Below are 20,646 nucleotides of genomic sequence, written 5' to 3'. Positions count from 1 at the left end.
CATACACAGACCTAAAAGATGCAAAATGTATAAAACAAATTATTTTTATTATTATTTTATTCCACCCTAGTAAAATGTTTCCTTGCAACTGAAAAAAAACCAGTTTCATGTTTCACAATATTAGACTTGGCCTTCGTATAGCAAGAAATATTCCCAGTCCGAAGCCCATGGAATTCCCCCACATTCTTCATATCATAACATGTTCGCCAGTCCTTTGGATGCTGGGATGTCAACAGATCAGCCTGTCCTCTTGGAGAATAAGGAAGACATTACTTACTTCCAGAATGACATTCTGAGGATGCATGCAAACATTAAGCTGCCTAGAATGGCTGGGAGCAAGTAGGCAGCTATATACATTTTCTAAATCAATCAATCAATAAAATAAAATGGGCAACTAGCATGAAGATCTTCTAAAGAAGAGTGCTAAGCATTTCTGACCATACGGATTCCTGGGAGGACTAGTCAGCTCTGACTGAATTAGAAGCCCAGGTCAGGCAGTTCGAATGGTAAATCCTATCTGGGAGTTATCAAATAAACAAGGCTCCTAAGCTTCAAGGATGCACACTAACTGTCTGTAATAATAGCTTCCGTTACACTAAAGCTCAGATTATGGGAGATAAATGAAATTAGTGTGGGCTCTTGTTATAGAAAGGGTAATTAGGATTTCATTGCTGACTCCCATAACTGTAATTTAAGAAGCCAATCGATAGAAATGAACAGAAGGGGGGGGGGAACCTCAGAAAACTGCATGTTAAAAATATCCATTCTTGTTTCAGAAATGCAAATGCAATAACTGAATTAAAATAAGTGGTTAAACAAATTAAAAACAGGGTGCAGTTGGTGTTTAGGCAAAAATGTATTCCAAAATTGCAGTGCTGTCAGAACAGCATGAAGTGACAGAGTTGGAGGACTTAATTTCCCCAACCTCTGCGGGGAGTGAAGTCTGCCAAGAGGGCCCTTTCCAGGAAATTCCTGGCTTGCCTTTGCTGGCAGCCCTTTCCTTCTTTCCTACGAGAGGATCCGTGGCTATTTGTGACCCTCTCCATGCAGGGTGATAAGGAAGGCCACATGGCTGGCCTTCAGAGGTTAAACCGGCTTTTAAAAACTTTCCATATGGCCCAAGAGAAGCCATAATTTATCTCTTGCGAAAGGACATGTTTTCCTTTGGGCAAATAAAAAATAAATTTACAAATTTCAGCAGCAGGAATGAAACCCCAAACCAACATGTTGCACAAGGGAAGCGGGAGCCCCTAGCTACAGATGAGCAAAAGTTCAGCGGGCTTTTTCTGGTTCCAATCCTCAGAACGACGGGGAAAAAAAATATTACTTTATTGCTGTTCTCTGCTGTGGATATAAAATGATAGTGTGGGTCTATTTTTGTCTTCGGTAAAATGTCTTATTTTTCAGGCCCAAATAATCTGGCAACCTGTGTGGGGTAATAAACAAGGAGAACATTTGTAACTGCTGTTACTGCTGCCAGGGCCAATTTTCCAAATCAATCCAGTGAACATGGGTCCTCTGTTCAGCATTTGGGTAGGAAAAATGTATGATTCTTCCTCTTGGGGTCAGAAAAGTCCTCTAATCAGAAACATATTTTGGAATCAGCAATCCTGTTATTTTGACAATATAATTTATAATCCTGGAATATATATACAATGCTACACCGGTTCCCATTTGCCAACCTTCCTCCTCCTTAGGTTGGTACTACCTTAAGAGTGCTATCTAATACTCTGTAATTTTAATTTATTGCAATGTTTCAATTTTGCTGCTTTGTCTGCAAGTATCCTCCAGTTTTCCCCCATCATCTTTTAATTAGTGGCAAACTGACATCTGTTCTATCATTGTCAAAATAGCGCATGTCAGGATAACAAACAAACACTGCTGTCACATCTATCCCAGATCCACGCAATAGTCACAACACAGATTGGCTCTGTTGAGCTGGCCCTTTTCAGAAATCAAAGAAATCAAACCTGGTCTGCAAAAATCCTCAGTTGGCCACAAAAATACAAAAAAGTTTCCATCCTTTATGACCATCTAGCAGACCAAATCTGGCATCCTTAATTCACCATTTCGGGAACAAGAATGACAAAAAAAACAAAGGCTGAACACAAAAAGAGAGCATATTTTCATAGGTTTGAATATGCTTGGATCCCAAGGTTTTGTTCTGAGATCTAATGACGATGAAAACAAATGGTATTGGATCCGGATAGATCCAAGTGAAAGATCCCTGGGGATTCCTATGTAAAGTATTCCATAGTGAAAGAAAAATGGGAGACAAAGGCAGAATAATATCCCCATTATTAGGGAGAATTTTCAACAGGAGATTTTGAAAGGCTGAAGACTTTGCTAAATAGTAGATAAACTGTCATCAAGGAATTTTCAAGCTGACCAAAACTTGAACCTTTCCTAATGAATAGTTGTCTTCTACTGCCTTCTCTCCCTCACACTCAAGAAAATGTCCAAAAGGACATTGTAATCTTAGTATACCTGAAAAGGATTTCCCCCATCCCACCCATTTCTGACCTTATCATGTTCAGAGGGAGCTTCTGTGTCCCTGTGGGGCTGCCCACTCTGGAATCTTCACACATTCTGAAGAATAGGGAAAGAGAGCTTAAAGCTTTGTTTCTTCTGATAGGATAATCACTCGGGTGTCAAATGTCTATAAACAGGCTCTTTAAAATATAGCCACATTCCTATCCTGTTGCCCGTTCAGTGTTTAAACATGAGGATGCTCACAGTTCTTAGGTCTCCAAGCATTTGACAAGAGGTTAAAATGGCCCCTGGGTGCTAGGTGTGTCCTCCAAAATCAGAACTCAGCCCTTCTTCTGGTGTTTGTCCTGAGTGGCCTATTCAGTCATTGTTCAGCTCTCCAAACAGAAAATGATGACGATGGTGAGGAGGAGGAGGAGGAGGAGGAGGAGGAGGAGGAGGAGGAGGAGAATATCCATTCAGATTCTTGGGGATTCTGTGGGCCATGTCTCTCCACATCTGGACTACCAAAGTGGATGGAGTCAGTTACAATGGCAATCAGTGCAATGTGGGAAGACCTGAAGGACCACGTTGGGAAGCGGTCATCATGGAAAAGAATCTGCCTATGCAGTCAATGAGAGTTGACATTGGCTTTAGATGGCACACAATCAATCAATCAATCAATCAATCAATCAATCAATCGGGTTGTTTCCCAGGCACTTCTACTCACTCAAAATACAGCAAAGAAACAGATATAATGCTTATCGGGAGAGATCTCTTGTTAAGAAGTGCTGAAATTAGCCAGTTGTTGAATTAAATCAGTTCAAGAATTGCTCTAAGGGCTCAGGATCTATTTTTTTCAAATGCTGGCTACTCAATGGCCAGTTTGCACTTGTGGGATAACTACAGATCTGAATGTTTCTAAAATAAATAAGCTGGATTGTACTAAGCAGCGTAAGAAATACATTGCAACTAATGAATTTGTTTTGCTTTGTTAAAATAAAAAAGCAATATAACAAAACAAATATTTCAGATACATTTCAAATATTATACAATGTATGGTTTAAATTACTACATGCTACATTGAATGTATGTGTAACTAATGGGAATAAAAGGGGAAAATAAGAAATGAATTCTTTAGCTCACTTGCTACAATGGCTTGAAAATTTTTTGAACATTAATTGCAAGACGTAGAGCTTCCAAAATCAAATGAAAAATAGGACAAAAGGCTTATTGATATATATTAGGACAAAAGTCTAGCTGGGAGTGAAACAGGACATCACCTTTTGCCCTTGCAAAAAGCGCTGAGCCTATTTTCACACGTGAAGAGAACAGGATGAACAAAGATGATTTTATTTGTTCTCCATCCAAGTAACAACTCTGGAAAATCAGGCACTTTGATCATATACTTATCCCGACAATATTGCACTTCTCACTGAGCTCAAGTAAAAGAAATCCACAGTTTTATTTAAGGCTTGCAAGAGGGCCATAGTCCATCCAAGATATAAAATGTTGGGAAACCCAAAATTAATCCAGAGTTGTTGCAACAACCCCAAGAAATCCTAGCTACAAAAACGCTTCTTTCTGCGCTGAACCTGTTTTTAATCTAGAACCAATTACAGTGGGAAGGAGAGGTCACCCTTTGCCGAATTTATTCAAGGGAAGCCCGGTTATCCTTTAGTTGGGGATACTTTGATTTTGATTCCTACCCTGGGTTTGGTGGCCATAATTGGCCTTTCAAATATAAGATCCTATGAAATCCCGCTTGAACAGAGGAATTATCTGAACATAATTGGAAGCACCAGCTAATGACCCGGGGAAAATGTTGCTATCAGAATCTTAGCAAGCACACACGGACTATATCTGAAGAATTTCTAATTTGAAACACCATTTTGTATTCAGGATAGGCCATTTTGATGGCCTTGAAGGGGTTTCACACTTGAAATTGTGTGTTTTGAGTTTGAAACACCCCCAAAATTATCAAGGCAATTATCAAATCTGAAATAACGTACAAACTCAGAATGAATTATTGAAATGATTCAGACTCAAAACGTTTTTACCTCACTATCTGAAACATAAGGAAGACCATCATTTGTGAACTTGAGAAATGTACAGGAGTGATATATAAAGTAAGGTTATGTTTTTAAAAACATAAAATTGTGTAAATGTCTGTTGAAATTCTCTGCCATCCAGCTCATGGGAGGTGCTTTTCAAAAGGCAAATGGACTTTCCTTTGTTTTTCCTTGAAGGCGTTTTGCTTCTCACCCAAGATGCTTCTTCAATTCTGAAGAACTTGGATGAGAAGGAAATACGAGGAAAGTCCAGCTGCCTTTTGAAAGCACTTTGGGGGTAACATCGTGTACTGATGGAGCCGGGTAAATTATATACTTTTTGTATCAATCAACTGAAACTCCTTCAGATCAGAAGGCTCAGGTCCACATTTCTTGAAGAAAGAGGAATAACTTATGGCTGTCAAGAAAACACTCCTGCTGTCCTTGAAAGTAAACTTAGAAAAATAAATCCTCAGCTGTTCATGAAGAGTTATAGTACAGTGCAGAATAAAACTTAAAAAAACATACAATCTCTTTACATAATCCCATAAATATTCCATGCAGAAGATATGGATTTAACCTTAGAAAGGTTTATTTAGGCCGCCAGCCAAATTAAAAGGTTCTCAAAAATAGCCAGCCCAGACTTTGCCTCAATCCTGTAACAGAGTAGTAAAGGGAAGCCTCTTCAATCTCTTTAAGACAATTACCAGATTAAAAAAAGAAAAAGAAATAGTTTAGTCTGGCCATCACCACTTTGACTTCTTCTCCGGGACCCATTTAATACCCAGAATGCAATTCATCTGACTTCGGAGCAGCAGCTTCTGTTTGGGGGGGGGAGCGGTTGAAACAGGCAAGAGGGAGGCTGTTGTGACATCTGAAGGGGGGGGCAGCTGACAGGGGGGGGTTGCAAAGGGCAAGTGAGAGGTGGCAGCTGACCCCATCCTGCTTGTCAATGGGTGAAGGCCCACATAAAAAACAGTGAAATTTGCAATATAAAGTTACACTCACCATCCTGGCTATTTTGACCCATGTTTTCCCACAGGTGTTACTTTTCTGGAGATGAAAAACTCACTGAGAATGATTCCCCCCCCCCCTTAACCTAGAGTCCTACCCTTCCATTCTGGTCTTCAAAGTTTCTTTGAGGAAGTTGTACTTCCTTGTTAAAGACGTTGGACTGAAAATAGAAATTAAGTAATTCTGCCTAGCTGCTATTTATTATTGCTTTGTTGCAATAATATTGCAATAAATTAAATATTGCTTTGTCATTTATTTTTGTTTCATTGATCAGTTGATCTCCTGATGCTTTCCTTTTACTCTGAATGTCTCTGTGGAAGCCTTTTGTGTCGCTCTTAGCCTTTTTCACTCACCTTGATTCGTTTTCAGCCTTGGCTTTTCTGACCTCATTTCTTCAGTCCTCACTGCCCGCCTACCTTCTTCCTGACCTGGCCCGTCTCTCCAATACGTCGGCTTTCTTGTTGTCCAGATCTGCATTAAGCCCATTGTAACTCTGAGCGGTCACTAAGCAAATCGTCACAATTCAGGGATTACTTGTACTTTTGCTTTGTTTCACCACAGTCATTCTACTCCTGTTCGCAGGCCTTTCTATTTCACGATTTTCTCCCATTTTTTTTCTTCTCTTTTGCAGTCTCCAGATGTCTCAGTGTCTACTATCCAGACTTTGTTTTGTCTTTCTTACCAATTGTTACATCTGGAGTATTTTGTGATGCTTTTATTATTATTATTATTATTACATTGAAATGACGATGCCAGGCTGTATAGGAAATGCTTGTTTGGTGCGAGATGTAGAGTTTTTAAAGCACTTTAAATGTGGTAATCTTTATCTGAAAGCTTAAGTTTTAGTTCTCTTATTTCCTATCCAAAATCCCAGGGCTGAATTTCTGCAGTTTGCTACTGAATCCCAGCCCTGAACTCTCAGAGGCATCTAGGATCACCTGTAGCGCAAGAGTGGCTCACTTCTTCCCTGTGGGATGAAACTAAAATAAATGAACTAACCTAAACTTTTCTAAACCATCTGGAAAATTTGGTCCGATGGAGCAATAGGGGGTTTGGTTAATGCCTTGTGTGGAAAAAAAATCTCCGTTTAGGCTAGTCAAATATACAAGCGGGCCATGCTTCTTTAAATGATGATGATGAACTGGGAATTAAATGAAGCTTAGCTTGTGCTACACTAGCTTCTTTTCATGACATATTGAAGCAATCACTTACTTTATTTTTTCATCAGATCAAAATATGTGAATCTGGCCATATCGTGCCAGATGAAAAATATGGAGCAAGACGATGAGTGAAGATGGGCAGATTTTTCTTTTGGCTAAGAGTCAGAAATTGTTTTCAGCTAACGTTTCCCAGGGCAGGAACGCTGAACGTGCCAAGGACTACCTTTCGTTTACTGTAGAGAGGAACAGAAGAGAACATTAAAGCAGGTTAAATGTTAAGCCACGGGAGGGAGGCCATACCAAGCTTAAATTCAAGAGGGACTCTAAGACACGGGTTGAGCTCTTGACTATCTGAAGACACCTGACTGTTGGAAGTGACCGGAGGTCTGGTGTACAACGAAGTTCCTTCTCTGTTCAGGCTGTTTCTGGTAAGCATCGGCCAAGAGAGAGCCGGCCAGAAGAAGCATCGGAGCCGTATTGACAAGGAGCCCATTTCAGCTGCTGAAGATCTGGGCCCATTACCGATGCAGTGAGACATCGGCCAGAAAGGCTGCACCCAAACATCTTCCCCAGCACGTATTTAAAGGAAAATGGTCGCCTTAAGACCAGCAAAGATCTTATGAATTTTCAGCGTGGTTTTCTTGAATCTTCATTTTGGGGCTGGAACTGGAGGTCACACGTGGCTTGAGCTTGTCCAGCTTTCCTCAAGCATACAGAAGACCAGCAAAAGCAAGCCATAGGCAGAGAATAACATCTGGCTTATCTGAGTCCTTCTGACCTGGACCTCTGAGGATTGTAATTTGCTTGAATCCCTTATGGGTCAGGATTAGACAGTTATTCCTAATAGAAAAACTGAATCAATTAATCCCTTGTTTCGAACGCTGGAGAGCAGAATGCGTAGGGAAGTGCCAGAAAAGACCTTAAACTCCTGAGATCTACACTGTTCTTTGTTCCACAAACCCTCCTTGTCTTAGGATGTCTGGGAAAAAAAGCAAACAAAACATCTGCAAGGAAGAGAAAAATAATTTGCCTGGCAAATAGGCAATCTCACCCAGGGTGTCCCGTAAATAGAAGGGCCCTTCTCTTAAAGCAGAATTACAAATCTGAAGCAGCAGATCAAATTACACCTTCCACTATCCGAGGGTTTGGTTGGGAAAACATTCCTGGTGATTGAAATAAGGATTTATTTTCTTCTGAGTAATTCTATCGGCCCACCTTTTGTTGACCTATTTCAACTTTTATTTAAGATTCTCTTGCGATGGATGGCCAGCACGAGAGAATAGGACTCTGTTTCCGTTTATACCAGCAACTAGCTGAGCCGTTCAGAAGTCCGAGTTACAAAGAAGGAAAGGTACGAAGCCACAAGAGAACCTGCCATTGAAACAATAATTAAGAAAAAATCCATGGTTTGATCTCCCTTTGTGGTTTTAGTTTTTCCCTCCTAATTCAATATTGATTTCACAAAGAGGATCTAAATATCACAGCGCGTCCCTCGGTGAAAAGTCCTGACATGTTCCTGTTCCTGGCTGGACCCTCGGCTTTCTTACTTTTTACCACTAAAATTCCTTCAGTGAACTTGAGTTGCTCTTCTACCGAGAAGCCAGAGGTTTTACCACAGAATTCTTAAATTCCCAACAGTTTTGCTATGTCTTGTGGTAAAACACACACACACAACACACACACAGAGAGCCATGGATGCATGTGCACAGAGTGTGACATTTCTTCCTTAGGCTGTAGAGCCTGAATTTCAAAGTATTAATATATATGTTATTGAAATAGGAAGGCATGCAAAGCTTTCTGTCAGTCATAAAGGTCTTTCAAAATTATCTCCTTCTCCTGCCCCCCACTTAAATTAAATTCCTTTGCTGTGTCCTGAGGACCCCTGAGACTCTTTTAGTGTTGAGTCTGTATTTTTATTTTAAATGGCCCTTGCGCCGAGTGCACTTCCTGTGGTTCCACCGTCCAAATTCATTTTCTTACCAATACACGGTTGAGGTGAGACCCTCTTGGATAAACCTGTGTCAGACAACCTTCAGCCAGATCCCACCCTTTTTATGGGGCATGGTAAAGGACGAGGCCCCAGGAAGGGGCTTATTCTGCCTTCCCCACCCACATAATGTCCTCGGGGATTTAATTTCACAGTTCTTAAACAGGGGATGTACACAAAATCTGGGCAGAAATAATAATGCAAGGCTATTTTCCCCCCAAGCACAAAACACAGAGAGTAGAATGTGTATACAGCTGGTTGCAAAAGGACATGAAATCATAGAAACATAAAGTCGTAAGGGGTGTTTGAGCCACTGACATCCACCCCCTCCCTGCTGGGGGGAAAAATCTAAATTAAAGCATCCCTGACAGAAGGCGATCTGGCCCCTGGTGGAGTGCATCAGGAGAAAAGCCCACCACCTTTTTCTGCAATTAATTCCACTGCCAAAGTCCTCTTACTGCTAGGAAGATTTTCTTACAATTTAACTGGAATTTGCATTCGTGTAACTTAAATCCTGATTCAGTGTCCTACAATGGAAGATAAAATAATCTTGCCTTGTTCCTACATGGTCCTGTCTTCAAATGCAAAAGCCCCTGAGTGTGTTTTTATACCCTGGTCTCACCTCCTGCTTATAACTTCCACTATTACCGGTATATGACAACTGAAATCTGGAGAATCTTAGGATTTATCCTCCCCGTAGAAAACTTAAAATAATTTCATGGTCTAGTGAAATGACTGAAAAGAATTAACATGGCAATACCTCCACTTGCTCTTATCAAAGCTGAAGTAATTTTTCATTTTATAAATTTACCTTTCCTCCTAAACTTACTCAGATTTTAGATCATCCATTTAAAGTATCATTGCTGGACAAGAATATTAGATGATATCATATACAGTCAGGAGAATATTTACTAACCTTCAAAATCAGAGTGATGAAGTCTCATTATGGGAAGTTGGAAAAAAAACTTATTCCAAAAAGCATTATTATAGACGCCCAATAACGTAGGAGCTAAGGAAAAAAACCCTATATATATCTTGTACCATTCAGTCCGATGGCCACTGGAACCAGCAGCTTTTCCTGTTTTCATAGGTTTAATAATACCTATTATTTCCTTAAAAGATAACGGTGCAGCAACAGCTCGAGTATCTGTAATGTTTTGGAAGAAACTGCATTATTTTAAAAATTATTAAGTTCTTGTTCAGTAATATTTGATTCAGGCTCATAAAGTTGATAGTGTGTGTGATTTATCAGATGAGGGTCCATTATAGACTTCTCCCTGCATCTTCTTAATGAGAGTAGAAATAATATTACTTTGTTGATGCAGTTTCATTTAGGAAGCTAACAAAGGACCAGATCTTTCACTTCACATGTAAGATCTGTGTTGCATGTAAGACAAAGAATATATCAAATGCATGGAGAGAATTAGACCCCAACTAGACAGCCAAGTCTTAACTTGGTCTCTCAGGTCTTCCAACAGTGCACCTATAACCACTGTAAGTGAGACCATCCACCTTACTACTGGTTGTCTTCTTCTTCTTCCACCTTTCCCAGCATTAGAGCTTCTCCAGAGAACTGGATCTCCACCTAATGTGTCTAGAATAGCCTCATTTGGCCATTTGTGCCTCTAATACAAATTTTGTGTTGATTTGTTTGATGATCCATTGGTTTGTTTTCTTGGCTATCCACAATGTTTTCAGGTGTCTATCCCAACATCAAAGTTGAAAAGCGTCAATACTCCTCCTTTCCTGCTTCTGCAAGCCCAACTTTTCCATAAGGAATATCATGGCTTGCATGATTCTGATTTTTGTGGATATAGTTACATCTCAGCATCTGGAGTCAATAGAAATCCATCACATTTTACATGTCTTATCATATTGAGAATGTCAAATCTGGCAGATCTAAAATGCACTTGCTCAGATGTATTCATGTTGTAATGAGAGTGACACTTGACAATTAGCAGTACCTAGAACCCCTACTTGAATGTTTGGATGACCTAGGACACATTGACAGCCATGGTTATCTTGGTTCTGACATTACTCTCAAACAGAGTAACAGGAGACAGTTCTGTGTTAAAGGTTGCAATATTGTCCTATTCTTAGTATAATCACAGAAAAGTGACTTTGAGCAGATCTCGCCTATTTGAAAAACAGCAGCATCTTTTTGGGGACACAACAGATCTCCAGAACTTCTGAAGGAAACAAAATGGGTCATGATGTGACCCTGTGTGGCAAGAGAAAAAAATGTTCTGAAGAATTCTCTGAACTGAACCACAAAGATGAGGGCAGGGGGTAAAGACCCCTTGTAAAGCACACTTGAACTTTCTACATCTTGGACCCTCCTCATGGACAGCAACCCACCGCAGAGTCAGCTTAAGGTTTCCGCCCTGGGGAACATCCTTGCCAGGCCCTCAATATCCCATCAGGACAATAAACGAAGCCAAGATTTTGGACTCAGGAAACAGTGAAACAATGTCAGATTGTTTGCAAGGCTGTTTGACATTGTGCTGCTGTGCTTGCGGCAGACTGAGTGGAAGCTTCCCAACCTCTTACAAAAGACTTACAAAATCTGGTCCACTCTGGGGAGAGCGAGGATTTTACACCCAGGAGCCGACTGGACTCGGGCTGAGGAACACCTTGACAGCTGCCCTGTCTCCTCACCACTTACTCCTCTATTTTACAGGATACAATTATAATTGTATTTTTAGAGTGACTTCAGCTGCAAAGGCTTCTGCAGTAAGAAACTATATTTACACTCTACATTCAACAAATTAATTTCCTACACGGGCTTCCTCTGAGGAGGAAATAAATTATACACGATGCCCTTAGAAGGGAAAAAATAAGGACAATGCCTTCACGTAAATAATGCCTCCCTCCCTTTTTATATAATGCATAGGAATTTTAACAGAAGGGTTGAGACTCTGAATTATAGCTGTGAGTGTATGAATTATAATGAATGAGTCTGCTACTAGCCCCCTATCAGAAAAAAAATACTTCCTCTGTCTTATTTAAAAAATATAATAAGTCTGGCTTAATTTTACCTCAGGCCTGTACTCAGTCACGTAACCCACAGAACAATGAGAAGTCTTTTCTCAAACTGTTGCCTTCTGACCCCATTCAATTATACACTGAAGGGGAGATCTGGACTTTATTACCTTTGGTATTTCCAATTTGGGCTCCTGAAAATTCAAGATGGATCACAGTTTTCACAACGTATCTTCCTACAACGACAGAAAAAGTTGCCTTTAAATTTTTTCTCACCAAATACAGCACATTTTTATGCTGCCGTTATCAACAAGTCAAGACAGCGAAGGTATCTAAGATATCTCCCCCTCCTCCTATTTCCCCAGAACAGCCACCCCGTGAGGTAAGTGGGACTGAGAGGGACAGGCCCACGGTCGCCCGGCTGCTTTCCATGGCTGAGGAGGGACTGGAACTCGCCCTCTTCTGGTGTCTAGCCTGCTGCCTTCGCCTCTAGGCCAAGCCTGCCTCTCTCTCTTTCTTTCTCTTGAAATGCATCTTGCTAACCCTTAAGAATTTATCCCAAGGACTGAAAGAATTTCCCGACCTTCTGGCTAGACCCGTGTGCCTGAACCTCACAACTTCAAGACATACGTTCTCCTACTCCATGCCAGGCTGCCTGGGGAATTCTGGGAACTGATGTCTACACATCTTAAAGTTGTCGAGGTTGAGAAACACTGGCCTAGATCTACCTTCATTTCCGTTAAAAGAGAACGAGTTCAATGAGTCGGAAAATTACTTATATTGAAATACAATAAATAAGGGAGAACATAAACTAAAATCCTGATCTAGAGCTACCAGATTGGGTTGCAAAAATCAGGCAGCCACTAGATGGCAGCAAAGTCACGTCTGATTTACTCCCAAGTAACCAGACAGGAAAGCAAACTCATGCACTGAGGAAATCGGATTAGGAATAGACATTCTTGATTTATCTATAAAATCCATCTTCTCCAGATAGCTGAATTTATTTCCTGCAAAACACCCATGTGCATAAAGCATAATTCCTTTAATGTTTTCACAGACACTTTGGAAAGCCCTCTAATGAAATGGAAAAATTACTGGGCATTATTTCTCAGGAAGAGTAACCATCTTCATCCCAACAGGTCATCTGCACCTGTGCAAATGGCCCAGCTTCACAGGTTGCTCAGGTGGAGAAGCATTGATCTGGACTACGAGCGAGTGATGGCCTTCCCTCCTTTAGCATGCAACCTTGCATTTGTTCTGAATTCATTCAAGGTCAGCAAGTATTCCCAACCCGGGTCAACACAGTAAAGATGAAGGAGGCCCCCAGGGAGACACAAAGCCCCCCCCTCTCCCCGTGCCTCCCCGGTGTGTCCATGCCTCACCTCATGCCCAGATCAGAGGGGTGGGGCTGCCTCCTCCCTGCCGGAAAATCCAGACCACCATTAAGTCGAGAGAGGAGACTTGCTTACCTGCTACGGTATCTCCTGATCACATCTGGATTTTCCAGCCCAGATGGGGCAGCCTTTGCTTTAACAAAGGTCATCCCCCGTTCAGGATGGCTGTTTTCTTAAGGCATCGTATGACCAGGGCTTTTGCCCAGGGTGCACTAAGAATTTAGGAGGCCTCCCCCAGGATTTGCTTTACTGTCCCATTCCATCCACTTGGGGAGAGGGAGAGAATCTGGAGCCCCCCCCCCCCAGAAGGGGAAATGCTCCTGGCTTAATTCTCTTAGAATCAAATGTCTAAAGAGGTTTTTCTTTTTTTTTTTAAAGGAGACGTTATTGTGGAGGCTGGTAAGCTTCACTTGAGTGGCTGCAAAAGAGAGAAATGTTTTCCATCAAAAGCTTTTGCAATTAGCTTTTTATTTACTTAAGCAATTGCTGTGTTAACCATGTTGTGTTAAGTTTTAACTGATTTATATGTATTTTAATTATGGTTGGCTGCCATCCTGCCTCACTCAGTGTTATCTCTGATGACCTCAGGTTGAAACAATAAACAGAGTGGCTGATTGACAGGGCAGTGCCTGCTCCAGTCGGAGACACCATGGAAGAACAATGCAGGGTGTGTGTGTGTGTGTGTGTGTGTGTGTGTGTGTGTGTGTGTGTGCGTGCTGTGCTGTACTGGACCTCCTCTGGACTGCCCTGTCTGAGTCGGCTGCTGCTTCAGAAGACCTGGCAGTTTCCCTGGGAATTTCCTCCTCTTCCTTATTGGGAAGGAAGAAGGGAAGAGAGAATAATCTACCATAAAGCACCACTAGATGGCAGCAAACAGCTCCGGGGTCCTGTATTTCTGTGCTGCCATCTAATGCATGGCTGGAGTTTTTCAGCCCATATATTGTATGCTAGAAAGAGCTTCAGGTGAGACAAGGTGTGTGCGCCACACCATCCCCTCTCCCTCTTCCTTGTGTCATGGCCCACTTCCCATCTTCTACACGTGCCCTTTCTTGTTTTCTGACCTTCACGAAGCTCTAAGTGTAGCTATGTTGGCTTCTTCTAATGATCCCCATTATTTTCCTTACTGTAATCGCTTCCAATTGTTCTTTTAATAGCTTCTCTCTTTTTTAAAAAACTATTCCTTAGCTTGGACTGTTTTCTCCATTTGTTTCTTCCAAAGAATCCTAATAATTATTGCCATGGGTTTATTGAAATCCATTTCCTTGAGGTCCAGGTGGCTTTTAGTTGGAATTTTTTTGATTGAAGCCACATATAAACTTAAGCAAGTAAATAAATAAATAAAATTTGACTATGTCCAATTTTATTTTCTCCCCATGTGTTGACTCTGCCTTCTGCATTGGTTAAGATCAAGTTAAGAATAGTTGATCCCTTTGCGTCTTCCTCTGCTCTTGGAAGGACTTTCCACGTCTTGTGGGAATATGAGAGATTTTAGAAAGGAATTTGCATTTCCTGAATCTGCATCAATATCTCGGTTAGAGGAAGTGATAAATAACAATATCTGTTTGTGTTTGAATTCTCTTACATGGATTTTGCTCTGTGTGATTTTAATTTTTTTAAAAAATTAAAGCGTTAAAAAAAGACCAACAGTGCATCGTATATCCAGAATGTTATGACATGTCAATATTCTCTCATTCTCATGAATGTGCAAGTCTTGCAAATTTGGGGGATTAAAAAAAATACATGGCCATTTGAGACTGGGGAGGTTGGGGACCTTCCTGGCCCTACTAAAGCATTAATCTAAATGTAAATATTTCCGGCCAGGCATTTGTTGAGTTCCTTCTGATAGCCATGGCCCCTGTGTCTCTATCCCAAAGTTAGGACAGACAGAAATTCATTACATGTCCAATGCAAGACCAACAATTCTATTTGAAAGAGAAAAAGCAAATTTGTATATTTTCAGTTTCAATATTGGATGAACTGAATCGTACTTTTTAAAGTCTTATGAATCCCAAATCACATTTTTTTCCCATGATTTCAGAGAAAAATCTCAAGAGGGGCATTGGAAGAAGCGCAAGCGGGTGATTGCAATGGCTTCAGGCTCCAAGTGTCTCCATCCTCTTGTGCGTGAACCTTTGTTCTACATGTGATCAGGCCTCGTCCATCACCTCTACCTCTACGTCCTGCCCAGCGACATTCCGGTGGGAGAAACCTTTCATTTCTGCTGACCTAAACATTGTGCTGGGAATTAGGCAATTGCCAAACTCTTGTGAGTTGTGAGTGGGGGGTCTTTCATGTGTGTCAACAACAATTATGTGGTTCTAATGGAGACACAGGAGACCTTTAACCGGACACCACATTCTCCCTCTCAGAAATGAATATTTCACAATGTTTATTATCTTGTGACCAAACTGGCACAGGGTGCTGAAATATGGGAAAGTTCCTCCTTCGGCCATTCACATCAGAGGCTCCGGGAGGAAACGGTGAAAATAAGCATTATTTTAAAAGGAAAAGCTTTCGGATTCTGCCCCCTAGAAGACTAACCCAGTGATCATAAGGGCAGCACTAATTACAGGCAACTAATTAATTGCAGACGTAATTAGTAGGGTTAAAATTTAAAAATGAATCTACTGTTCAAGGCAAAAGACCTTAAAAATATGAAATGTCGAGTTATTTGTAAAAGTAGTAGAGGCAGGATGCAAATAAAATAGAGCACAAATGAAACAATAAACCCTGGGCGTGGAGTCTGGGGCTGGCCGCTTTTCTCCCCCCCCCCCCGGGGTGCTGCCTCGGACAGGGACACATGTCCCACCTACCTCTGTGATTACATAGGAAGTCCTTGGCTTACAGCCACGGCTGGCACCAGAATTTCCGTTGCTAAGCAAGGCGGTTGTTAAGTGAGACACACCCTGATGCCATGAGCCTTTCCCCCCCCCCTGGTTGTGGAGCAAATCACCCCGTAGTTCTGGTGGAATGAATCTGGCTTGCCCCGTTGTCTCTGCTTGTCAGGAGCCAGTGGTTGTCATGCGGGCCCTGGGGACCGCCATTGTAAAGATATCCAAATTTTGATCCTGTGACCCTGGGGACACAAGGCAGCCCTTGCGAAAGGGAAAGGACCAGTCATAAGTCAGCTTTTTTCAGTGCCCCTTGTGACTTCGAACCGCTGTTCGTGTATGGCCATAAATCAAGGACCACCTGCGTTCTTCACCAGCCTTCCCACTCCGGCCTGTTGGGGTCCGGGCTCACAATGCGAGACGTGCTTGTGGTTGGCTTGTCAGAGGAGACCTGCTCATTTCCTTGCACTTGAGAAGGCACCCACGAGTTTTGCAGTCCACAGCGGGAGCAGAAGCTATCGTGAACCAGGTTCCTAAAAAGGTGACTTAGCAGGGTTACTACTCGGTGCAAGGAGAAATGTTTTCCTCTACCCTGTATGGGAATGACCTGGAGTTGAATCCAGGATTTTCCCCACTGACCAACTACTCGTTAGGCCAATGTTTCTCAGCCTTAAGACCTTAAGATGCTTAATCCTTAGAGGGCGGAAGGCCCCCATCTTGAAACTGCTGAGGCTGAGAAACCTGCAGCAGAAGCGTTGCTGATGTACGGAAGAGAGTTGCCATCCACTCCCCCGTCATTTAAAGATCTATCTGTGTATCTCCAAGAAGCAAATATAGATGAATAATGCCAGATCCATTTAGGGGACTGATAAAAACATCCAAATGCAGCTGTGCCATTAAAATCAAGATTTTAATCACACGCGGGGAATATGGCTTTAAAATCTGCAGAGAGCAGACCAAGGTCAAGGAGACGGTAGCTGTTCTGAAAACCCTTTTCCCAGGTCCACTTGGGGAAACCCCTTCCCCGGGTTTCCTGAAGTCTCCAAGCCAAAATTGAGGAATTAGGGTGCTTGACTATGGACAGAAACAGAGATCTAGTGGACGTAAGAGAAACTTGATGGATACCAAAAAACTGGGTAGGGGGGATTGAGCCAATGTTCCCCTTAGATCAAAGAGAACACCACATAACATTTTGTGTGCTAGGAAACACTGGAAAAAAAGTGGAGCACTACAGTGGTGGTGTCTAGACCCAAATTAAATTTGTTCTCAGACTCTGCTATCACCGACTGAGCTGCTCCTAATAGTGAAGGTGATCAGATAGAAGGCAGAGTTCTTCTAATAAAGGGAATTTCATTTCGCTTCAGATAGACCAGTGGTGGCAAACCTATGGCACGGGTGCCAGAGACAGCACTCAGAGCCTTCTCTGTGGGCACACGCGCCGTCACCCCAGTCCTAGGCCTTCAGCTGGGTTTTATAAAACCTTTAGCTTTAGGCCTCTGCCATCATGTACAAAAAAAAAAAAGTTCAATCAATCAGTCAATTTCAACTTCTGGCGGGGAAAAAAAAGATCTTGCAAAGTTAGAATTGATTGATTGAACTTTTAAGTCCCACCCAGTCTGTCGTTACCACTGCAGCCATACCCACTCAATGGGCCATGCCCAGCCAATGGGCCACACCCACCCGGCACCCGACGATGCATAAGTGGGTTTTGGGTTGCAGTTTGGTTCGCCATCACTAAGATAGACTGTGCACTCCTGGATAAGACCTAAGTACATGTTTATGTTCACCGGATGTGTTCACGTGGAGCCTGGATAGTCAAGATTGACACTAAATAATGGCTCATTCCAGCTCTATGATTCACTGGCCGTAAGAAACTTTATTGTTCATTTATTCATTTGGGGGGGGATCTCCATCCACCCCCTTTGGAATCAGGGACTGAGGTGTGCAAACGTCTTTAGAGCCTGGTCATCAGCGCATGCAGTGAGCATAAATGTACCTACAAGTCAGGAGACGCAAGGATGACAGGCTTCTCTCCCGTTTGCCCCGCATTAGGTTAGCTTCCTTTGGATCCCAGCCACAGTGTTGCTTGCACAGATCCAGGACAGTCTAGGTTGCAAGGGGAGACAAAGTCACAACAGCCCCTTCTGCCTACACCCATCCCCCCCTACAAAGCCACAGCATCTCTCCCTCTCCCCCCCCCCTCTCTCCTGTCCTCCTCTCTTCCCTCCTCATCCAGCCCTGCTTTGGACACCAACTGCTATTTATTTTTTCCTCATCCGATGAAAAAGCTCAGTTGCAATGCAGGGGAAAAGCCACTATAATGTTCAAAGTTGTGGCCTTCTCAGAAGGACTCTGGGGAGAAAGGAGGCAGATGAAAGAAAGACGAGCGCCTTGTTTATTTGTTCTCCACGAAGGCCTCTGCCAGATTACTGTGGGTTGCCCCTGCTGCACCTTCTCCCGCCAGCCTCCTTCTGCACATGGTCCAGGTTAAACGACAGCCCCGTCCGTCTATCTATTCCTGAGATGTTGCTGTCAGCATTTTGCTGTCCAAACATCTGCAAACTAAAAGCATAAAAAAAAGGCCCCTCCGATGGATTTCAGAAACAATCAGATGTGTAATTCCTTCTTTTCTCCTTTTTTTCCTCAGCTGTGCAAACAGGAGCAAATTGGTCATGCATCTACACTACCTGAGGGAGCAGAGCAGAGCCCAGAACTTAAGGCCCTCTTGGAGAGGATCCAGCTGCCACCAGAGGCCCATCTACAAAGATGGCTGCCTTCTCAACATTGCTCCTAGGTCGGATCTGGTGCAAGGGGAGTCTAGCAAGATGCAACTGCTTTGGGTGAGAATTAAGCATGGGTCGAGGAGCCTTGGGATTGGAGGGTCCTTGTCCAATAGGAAGGCAGAGCCTGGTTCTGATCATCCACATCATGTTGCCAGGGGCAGATTCTGCAGCTGAGCCAGGACCACAAGGTCCCTTGGAATGCCAGAATGTAATAAAGAATTCCCTCGAGAAGGAAACCAAGGGGGAAGAGTAGTTTAAAAACCCACACACCCAGCTCTGAGCCTAGGTAACACAAAATGCGACCCTTGTCATCATTTCCTATACTTGGGTGGGGGCTAACAAGGGTGAATGCGGCTGAATTACAGGTTAGCAAGCTTGAAAGTTTAGACACATATTTACTCTCACTCTATTTTTGAAAGCTTCCATAAGGACACCTCTCTCTTCCCAAACGGTTTGAAGGGAAGATCAATCTCTCCCTCTCTGTGTGAGGAGGAGGAGGAATGTTTATTGAGTCCAAGCCAGAATTGGAGCATCAGCAGAGCACGAAGCTGTACAAGAAATGAAGAAATGAACTGCTTGCGGCTGGCAGAGAAGCTGGTCACAGAAATGCCACGGAATCTGGGGACAAAATGTGTGATACTCTGCTGGGGTTGAATCTTCATCCTGGACACTAAGGGCAGGGAAGAATTCTGGATGAGGAATTTGAGCCTTATTTCTTCAGCGCTTACTAATCCATAGTGATAAGCATTAGCAGCTAGCAAAATCCAGCTAAGTCCTCACCCTTTGAAGTCTTCATTCTTCCCTTTTTAAAAAAGAATGAAGCACTCCACGCCCTCCCTGAACTGGCTTAGGCCCAAGACAGGAAGTCAACCCAAGAAAGCCCCAGCAGAGACGGATGGCGGACAAGGAATGGAACCAGCGGAATGGATACATAGGGCCGACTCAGATAATAATAAAACTTAAACTAGAAAAGACCTAAAAAAGAAACATTTCTAGTACGATGACCTACGACGACCTATTAATCCGGAAGAGTCTGGGCTTTCCTGTTTGTGCTATGCCGGCCTAAGGATCTGCTTCTCACGAGAAGAGCCTCTGAGTGGTGATAAGCCACCGCTTCAGAAAGATCCGGCCCAGATTCAGCAGCAAGCAGAGAGCAAAGTCCCTCCCGGGTTCAGCAGATCCCAGGCGGGTGCTAGAAGAACAGCTCTTCTCGCCGGGACACCGAGACGCGACACTCCGGGCCCGGCTGGGAACTCTCCAGGGTCCTGAGAGCCGAAAGACACGGTTGCATTTGGGCTCGCCTTGCTCTTCAGAATAGTCCTCCTGTCTAGCTCGGGATACTGGTTTATTTTATTTATTTAATTCAGTTTTGAGGTTGCTCAAAATGACTCAGGATGGCCTATGAGTCAAAGAACACAACAGTGTTTTTTCAGCTATCAACGGACTGCTCTGTAGTTAAAATTCTTCTTTTTCCCTTCTTTTTTTAAAAAAACTGGAACATTTGTTCTCCTCAGCTCTCTAGGATTACTCAGTCATGATACATCAAAAATGTATTATTATCTCTCACTGATATTCATGGTTTGGCCAGACCATCTGCTGGCTGCTTCTGTACTCTCGGATGGAATTCGTCTGGTCTTGGAGAAATAATATGAAGCATTTCCTGTCCACATTTCTCCCAAACTCGAGCTTCAAACTCGAGCTCTTTCGTTCGCCCCTTCACAATGTTTGGATGCAACACAGGGGCTGGGCCTTTTTTGCCTTTTGCCTTAATCAATAATCAGATATATGGTTGTTTAAATAAGTGATTTGATAATATAAAATAAGAAGAAAAAGAATCAAAACAATCGTTTCATTAAAAAGGGAAAGGGGAAAAGCAAAACAGCAAAAACTAAAATAAGAACAATAAATATATCAAACTGCGTATAGGCAGATGTGTCTATAAAAATGTTCACGTTAGAAAACGTTGAATCAAAAT

The sequence above is a fragment of the Crotalus tigris genome, unplaced genomic scaffold (genome assembly GCF_016545835.1).
Source record: "Crotalus tigris isolate CLP2741 ecotype Arizona unplaced genomic scaffold, ASM1654583v1 scf7180000018097.2503214, whole genome shotgun sequence".
In the NCBI taxonomy this organism is placed as follows: Eukaryota; Metazoa; Chordata; class Lepidosauria; order Squamata; family Viperidae; genus Crotalus; species Crotalus tigris.
The sequence above is the reverse complement of the archived record's forward strand: the minus strand, read 5'-3'. Positions refer to the sequence as shown.